Source organism: Triticum aestivum, chromosome 6D (genome assembly GCF_018294505.1).
Source record: "Triticum aestivum cultivar Chinese Spring chromosome 6D, IWGSC CS RefSeq v2.1, whole genome shotgun sequence".
Lineage (NCBI taxonomy): Eukaryota > Viridiplantae > Streptophyta > Magnoliopsida > Poales > Poaceae > Triticum > Triticum aestivum.
In genome coordinates this window covers 37,654,553-37,663,590 of record NC_057811.1, presented here as the reverse complement: position 1 = coordinate 37,663,590, position 9,038 = coordinate 37,654,553, and positions in this window count along the sequence as shown.

Genomic DNA, 9,038 nt, shown 5'->3' with positions numbered 1-9,038 from the left:
TGCACACGCGGAATACTCAGGTTAAACTTGACGAGCCTAGCATATAACAGATATGGCCTCGGAACACGGAGACCGAAAGGTCGAGCGTGAATCATATAGTGGATATGATCAACATAGTGATGTTCACCGTTGAAACTACTCCATCTCACGTGATGATCGGACATGGTTTAGTTGATATGGATCACGTGATCACTTAGAGGATTAGAGGGATGTCTATCTAAGTGGGAGTTCTTAAGTAATATGATTAATTGAACTTAAATTTATCATGAACTTAGTCCTGATAGTATTTTTTTGCAAATTATGTTGTAGATCAATAGCTCGCGTTGTTACTTCCCTGTGTTTATTTTTGATATGTTCCTAGAGAAAAATAATGTTGAAAGATGTTAGTAGCAAAGATGCGGATTGGATCCGTGATCTGAGGATTATCCTCATTGTTGCACAGAAGAATTATGTCCTTGAAGCACTGCTAGGTGACAGACCTATTGCATGAGCAGATGCAGACGCTATGAACGTTTGGCTAGCTCAATATGATGACTACTTGATAGTTTAGTGCACCATGCTTAACGGCTTGGAATCGGGACTTCAAAGACGTTTTGAACGTCATGGACCATATGAGACGTTCCAGGAGTTGAAGTTAATATTTCAAGCAAATACCTGAGTTGAGAGATATGAAGTCTCCAACAAGTTCTATAGCTAAAAGATGGAGGAGAATAGCTCAAGCAGTGAGCATGTGCTCAGATTGTCTGGGTACTATAATCGCTTGAATCAAGTGGGAGTTAATCTTCCAGATAAAATAGTGATTGACAGAATTCTCTAGTCACCATCACCAAGTTAGTAGAACTTCGTGATGAACTATAGTATGCAAGGGATGACGAAAGTAATTCCCAAGCTCTTCCCGATGCTGAAATCGATGAAGGTAGAAATCAAGAAAGAGCATCAAGTGTTGATGGTTAACAAGACCACTAGTTTCAAGAAAAAGGGCAAAGGGATAGAAGGGGAACTTCAAGAAGAACGGCAATCAAGTTGCTGCTCAAGTGAAGAAGCCCAAGTCTGGACCTAAGCCTGCGACTAAGTGCTTCTACTGCAAAGTGACTGGTCACTGGAAGCGGAACTACCCCAAGTATTTGGTGGATAAGAAGGATGGAAAAGTGAACAAAGGTATATTGGATATACATGTTATTGATGTGTACTTTACTAGTGTTTATAGCAACCCCTCGGCATTTGATACTGGTTCAGTTGCTAAGAGTTGTAACTCGAAACGGGAGTTGCAGAATAAACAGAGACTAGTAAAAGGCGAGGTGACGATGTGTGTTGTAAGTAGTTCCAAGATTGATATGATCATCATCGCACGCTCCATATAACTTTCGGGATTAGTGTTGAACCTAAATAAGTGTTATTTTGTGTTTGCGTTGAGCATGAATATGATTGGATCATGTTTATTGCAAAACGGTTATTCATGTAAGTTGGAGAATAATTGTTGTCCTGTGTACATGAATAAAACCTTCTATGGTCATACACCCAATGAAAATGATTTGTTGGATCTCGATCGTGGTGATACACATTTTCATAATATTGAAGCCAAAAGATGCAAAGTTAACAATGATAGTGCAACTTATTTGTGGCACTACCGTTTAGGTCATATTGGTGTAAAGCGCATGAAGAAACTCCATGCTGATGGACTTTTGGAATCACTTGATTATGAATCACTTGATGCTTGCGAACCATGCCTCATGGGCAAGATGACTAAGACTCCGTTCTCCGGAACAATGGAGCAAGCAACAGATTTGTTGGAAATCATACATACTGATGTATGTGGTCCGATGAGTGTTGAGGCTCGCGGCGGGTATCGTTATTTTCTAACCTTCACAGATGATTTAAGCAGATATGGGTATATCTACTTAATGAAACATAAGTCTGAAATAGTTGAAAAGTTCAAAGAATTTCAGAGTGAAGTGGAGAATCATTGTAATAAGAAAATATTTTTTTTTCGGCGATTTGATCACGGAGACGAATATTTGAGTTACGAGTTTGGTCTTCATTTGAAACAATGCGGAATAGTTTCGCAACTCACGCCATCTGGAGCACCACAGCGTAATGGTGTGTCCGAACATTGTAACCGTACTTTATTGGATATAGTGCAATCTATGATGTTTCTTACCTATCTACCACTATCGTTTTGGGGTTATGCATTAGAGACAGCTGCATTCACGTTAAATAGGGCACCATCTAAATCCGTTGAGATGACACCGTATGAACTATGGTTTGGCAAGAAACCTAAGCTGTCGTTTCTTAAAGTTTGGGGTTGCGATGCTTATGTGAAAAAGTTTCATCCTGATAAGCTCAAACCCAAATTGGAGAAATGTGTCTTCATAGGATACCCAAAGGAGATAGTTGGGTACACCTTCTATCACAGATCCGAAGGCAAGACATTCGTTGCTAAGAATGGATCCTTTCTAGAGAAGGAGTTTCTCTTGAAAGAAGTGAGTGGGAGGAAAGTAGAACTTGATGAGGTAACTGTACCTGCTCCCTTATTGGAAAGTAGTTCATCGCAGAAATCTGTTCCTGTGACTACTACACCAATTAATGAGGAAGCTGATGATGATGATCATGTAACTACAGATCAAGTTACTACCGAACCTCGTAGGTAAACCAAAGTGAGATCCGCACCAGAGTGGTACGGTAATCCTGTTCTGGAGGTCATGTTACTTGACCATGACGAACCTACGAACTATGAGGAAGCGATGATGAGCCCAGATTCCGGGAAATGGCTTGAGGCCATGAAATCTGAGATGAGATCCATGTATGAGAACAAAGTATGGACTTTGGTTGACTTGCCCGATGATTGGCGAGCCATTGAGATTAAATGGATCTTCAAGAGGAAGACGGACGCTGATAGTAGTGTTACTATCTACAAAGCTAGAATTGTCGCAAAAGGTTTTCGACAAGTTCAAGGTGTTGACTACGATGAGAGTTTCTCACTCGTATCTATGCTCATGTCTGTCCGAATCATGTTAGCAATTGCCGCATTTCATGAAATCTGGCAAATGTATAAACAAAACTGCATTCCTTAATGGATTTATTAAAGAAGAGTTGTATATGATGCAACCAGAAGGTTTTGTCAGTCCTAAAGGTGCTAACAAAATATGCAAGCTCCAGTGATCCATCTATGGACTGGTGCAAGCATCTCGGAGTTGGAATATACGCTTTGATAAGTTGATCAAAGGATATAGTTTTATACAGACTTGCGGTGAAGCCTGTATTTACAAGAAAGTGAGTGGGAGCACTACAACATTTCTGATAAGTATATGTGAATGACATACTGTTGATCGGAGATAATGTAGAATTATTCTGCAAAGCATAAAGGAGTGTTTGAAAGGAGTTTTTCAAAGAAAGACCTCGGTGAAGCTGCTTACATATTGAGCATCAAGATCTATAGAGATAAATCAAGACGCTTGATAAGTTTTTCAATGAGTACATACCTTGACAAGATTTTGAAGTAGTTCAAAATGGAACAGTCAAAGAAAGAGTTCTTGCCTGTGTTACAAGGTGTGAAAGAGTAAGACTCAAAGCACGACCACGGCAGAAGATAGAAAGAGAATGAAAGTCATTCCCTATGCCTTGGCCATAGGTTCTATAAAGTATGCCATGCTGTGTACCATATCTATTGTATACCCTACACTAATTTTGGCAAGGGAGTACAATAGTGATCTAGGAGTAGATCACTGGACAACGGTCAAAATTATCCTTAGTGGAATAAGGATAGGTTTCTCGATTATGGAGGTGACAAAAAGGTTCGTCGTAAAGGGTTACGTCGATGCAAATTTTGACACTGATCCAGATGACTCTAAATCTCAATCTAGATACATATTGAAAGTGGGAGAAATTAGCTAGAGTAGCTCCATGCAGAGCATTGTTGACATAGAAATTTGCAAAATACATACGGATCTGAATGTCGCAGACCCGTTTACTAAATTTCTCTCACAAGCAAAACATGATCACACCTTAGTACTCTTTGGGTGTTAATCACATAGCGATGTGAACTAGGTTATTGACTCTACTAAACCCTTTGGGTGTTGGTCACATGACGATGTGAACTATGGGAGTTAATCACATGGTGATGTGAACTATTGGTATTAAATCACATGGTGATGTGAACTAGATTATTGACTCTAGTGCAAGTGGGAGACTGAAGGAAATATGCCCTAGAGGCAATAATAAAGTTATTATTTATTTCCTTATATCATGATAAATGTTTATTATTCATGCTAGAATTGTATTAACCGGAAACATAATACATGTGTGAATACATAGACAAACAGAGTGTCACTAGTATGCCTCTACTTGACTAGCTCGTTTATTAAAGATGGTTATGTTTCCTAACCATAGACATGAGTTGTCATTTGATTAACGGGATCACATCAGTAGGAAAATGATGTGATTGACTTGACCCATTCTGTTAGCTTGGCACTCGATCGTTTAGTATGTTGCTACTGCTTTCTTCATGACTTATACATGTTCCTATGACTATGAGATTATGCAACTCCCGTTTACCGGAGGAACACTTTGTGTCCTACCAAACGTGACAACGTAACTGGGTGATTATAAAGGTGCTCTACAGGTGTCTCCGAAGGTACTTGTTGGGTTGGCGTATTTCGAGATTAGGATTTGTCACTCCGATTGTCGAAGAGGTATCTCTGGGCCCACTCGGTAATGCACATCACTATAAGCCTTGCAAGCATTGTAACTAATGAGTTAGTTGCGGGATGATGTATTACGGAACGAGTAAAGAGACTTGCCGGTAACGAGATTGAACTAGGTATTGAGATACCGACGATCGAATCTCGGGCAAGTAACATACCGATGACAAAGGGAACAACGTATGTTGTTATGCGGTCTGACCGATTAAGATCATCGTAGAATATTTGGGAGCCAATATGAGCATCCAGGTTCCGCTATTGGTTATGGACCGGAGACGTGTCTCTGTCATGTCTACATAGTTCTCGAACCCGTAGGGTCCGCACGCTTAAAGTTCGATGACGGTTATATTATGAGTTTATGTGTTTTGATGCACCGAAGGAGTTCGGAATCCCGGATGAGATCGGGGACATGACGAGGAGTCTCGAAATGGCCGAGATGTAAAGATCGATATATTGGACGACTATATTCGGACTTCGGAAAGGTTCCGAGTGATTCGGGTATTTATCGGAGTACCGGAGAGTTACGGGAATTCGCCGGGGAGAAGTATTGGGCCTTATTGGGCCATACAGGAATAGAGGAGAGAGGCCAAAAGGAAGGAGGCGCGCACCCCCCCCTCTGGTCCGAACTGGACAAGGGGTGCAGCCCCCTTTTCCTTCTCCCTCTCCCCCTCTTTCCTTCTCTCCTACTCCAACAAGGAAAGGAGGAGTCCTACTCCCGGTGGGAGTAGGACCGGGAGTAGGACTCCTCCCTTGGCGCGCCCTCCTCCTTGGCCGGCCGCCTCCCCCTTGCTCCTTTATATACGGGGGCAGGGGGCACCCCATAGACACAACAATTGATCGTTTGATCTTTTAGGCGTGTGCGGTGCCCCCCTCCACCATAGTCCACCTCGATAATACTGTAGCGGTGCTTAGGTGAAGTCCTGCGTCAGTAGAACATCATCATCATCACCGCGCCGTCGTGCTGACGAAACTCTCCCTCAACACTCGGCTGGATCGGAGTTCGAGGGACGTCATTGGGCTGAACGTGTGCTGAACTCAGAGGTGCCGTGCGTTCGGTACTTGGTCGGTCAGATCGTGAAGACGTACTACTACATCAACCGTGTTGTGCTAACGCTTCCGCTTTCGGTCTACGAGGGTACGTGGACAACACTCTCCCCTCTCGTTGCTATGCATCACCATGATCTTGCGTGTGCGTAGGAAATTTTTGAAATTACTACGTTCCCCAACACACGATGTCTTCCATGTTTCCCAGCTGAAGAAATGCCATGCTGAGATGGCCGATATTCCTTTGAGAGACACAGTGCCCCTAGAGGCCATACAGCTTGACAGTGACCTGACTTATGAGGAGAAACCCGTCAGAATTCTCGAGACTGCGAATAGAGTTACCCGCAGCAAGATCATCAAGTTTTGCAAGGTTCTATGGAGTCATCACTCCGAGGAGGAAGCCACCTGGGAGCGAGAAGAAGATCTCCGCTGAGACCACCCACACCTATTTGCTAGCCAACCCGAATCTCGAGGGCAAGATTCATCTTAAGGTGGGTAGGTTTGTAACATCCCAAATTTTCAATTTGGAATGTTTTACAATTATTAGTTAAGCATCTATGCATTTTGTTTGAATTGAGTGGCATTTGGAAATTTTCAGAGGCATTTGAGTTTTGTTTGAATTGGATTCAACTTGGCATTTGAACATTTACTTCAAATATCCCTGACAAATACTTGATCAAAAGTATGAGAGGAGCTAACATGACACTCCAAAATGTCAGAAGATATTAATGCCAAAAGTTTCGAATTCAAATTTGAGTTTTATTTGAATTTCCAAAAAATTGTTTTTTATAAAGTTTCTTGTTCGCCTCTGAAAAATGTTCACGTTGTAGGATTTATTTTTCTGCGGTTTTTGATATATATATGTCCTATATAAAAATATTATAGATTCCTCTATATTTTACTTTTCTCCCTGTCTTATTCAAAAAAAAGAAAAAAAAAAGCCGGCGCACCAGGCGCCAGCCAGGCCAACCAGTCCAGCCGGCCACCCGACGCGGCCCACCAGCGCGCTAGCCACCCTGCTCCACCCGCGCCACGCCGGAACCCTCTCCCCCTCGGTTGCCCGACCCGTCTCACCTCTTCCCCTCTCACCGACCCGTGGGGCCCGCCCTCATCCTCAACCCCTCGCTCACAAAACCGAACCAGAGCACGTCCAGAGCGTGCCACGGTTCCGATCTTCCTGGGATTGTGAGCCCGCGTCGACCCCTCGCCCACGCATATGCCCTATATAAACCCTCGGCCTCCTCTCTCGACCCCCCTAAAACCCTAAGCTCAACTCCACCCGTAGCTCGCGCCCTCGCCAAACGCATCTCACCACTGCCGCCGTAGTTTGCCGCCCGTTCCTACTCCGGTGAGCACTCCCTCGACTCCAATTTCCACCCACGTACTCCCCTCGACGTTTCCCACCTTTTTGACATGGTCTGCCGCCCTCTTACCCATAAAAGAGACGACCCCGAGCTCGTCCGCCACCCGCCGGAGCTGCAGAGCACCGGGCTCTGCTTCGCCTCGCCCTCGACGTCCGCGCCGTCCCTGACATTAAACAACTCCACCACCGCCTCCGCCTCGCTCCGCCGCATCACCCCGACGTCACCGCCATCACCCCGGACCACCGGAGCCCCTCCGCCACAGACGCCCAAGTCGCCGCCGTCGTCTCCGTCCGTCGCCGCCGTCCGCTGTAAGCCCGAGCCCCCTCCATCGTTAGATCGTTAATCTAGGGCCTAGATTAGACTAGCGAAGGGTTAGGTTTATTTGTACTAGATCAGTTTTGTACGGCTTAGTTTACGGCTTATTTCTGGTTTAGTTACGGTTTAGTGTAGACCGGCCCGATCGGTTTTTTAATTAACCCGTATGCGTATTAGCCTTTCAACGCATGTGCGCTGTTTATTTTTAGAACGCTCACTGTTTCGGCCCGTTAGCGCGTTAGTTGTTTTTAGTTTTATTTTAGTTTCTCTTTTTAAAACAGAATAGTTCAGTTCTTGTAAAATCTATAACTTTTAGGTTGTTTTTTTAGTTGATTCTTTTTTTATTACTTTGAAAATTTCCTATAGTTTCTGTAGAAAATAGTTTCGGCCATGTTTAAGTTTATAAAAATAGTTTTATATTAGTTTTAGTCAGATTAGTATTTCTGCTATAAATTGAGCTAGATATAATATTTTTAGGCGAATCTTTTTGCCACTGCTTTGTTATGACCTTGCCTAGCAGTAGGAATTTATCTGGGTATTTTTAGTCTTTATTAAAAATAGTTTTTATCCGAAAACAAGCTTTTCTAGTTTTTTTAGCTTGCTGCTTTTCTGTTGTTCTAATTATTTTAGAATTTTATTTTACCTCTATTATAATTTATTTTAGATTAGTTTCTGTAGTTTTAGAACGTGAACTTTTATTTACAGAAAAAGAAAATGTTTATTTTATTTTCTTGCTAGTTGTTGGCTTGGAGTTCTTCGAGTTTTCTTTGGTTTTGGTTTGATTGCTTTTGTGTGATTTATGTTAGCTTGCTGTTATGTTAATATAGTTGTATGCTTATGTATTTATTGTTTGCTTCGATAGAATTTCCGGAGTGCGAAGCCTGCTATTACGAGTCGCTAGCTTTCGAAGACCGTCAGCCAGGCAAGTCATTTGATCATGTTTTACAATACCTATGATTTTGTTGCATTAGAATTATTGCCCCCCCCCACCATGCATGCAGTAGGGGAATTTTAAGTTATGTTCTTGAGTAGTATCATGAGGTAGGATGAACCCAATTCCCCTTGTTACATTGCCCGGGACGATGTAGTTTATTTTGCTATGCTCGTAGACGGGGTTGGTTGAGAGATTCATAAGGGAGATGTGAGAGTCAAGATGATGACAACCCCATGACTTCAAGCTCAAGATGGACTTCAAATTCACTACTGGGTGGAGGACGGTTGACGGGCACCCTGGAGCAACCAGCGGATGGCCGGGATGCATGGAGAAGCGCCATGACATCTTGCGGAAAGCTTCACCTAGCCACGAAGAGACGGATGGATACACCTTGACCGGAAGCTTACCTGTGCAGCCGCAAGCCATTATGGGCTCTGACTGGGTTGACCTTAGGCGTGACTCTGGACGGACGGTGCCAGCAGATGTAGAAGAACGGCAGGACATGGATGGGCACTGGCAGTGCCCAGAGAAACTCTACGGAAGACCCTGTTTCGTTCGTCCCGTCTTCAAACACCAGGTAGTGCGAGGACATAAAGGAGGGAACGATTCTTGCGGGTAAAGTGCAGAAGAATCTGCCGAGTAACAACCTAATCGATTAGCCGTGTCCCCGGTTACGGACATTTG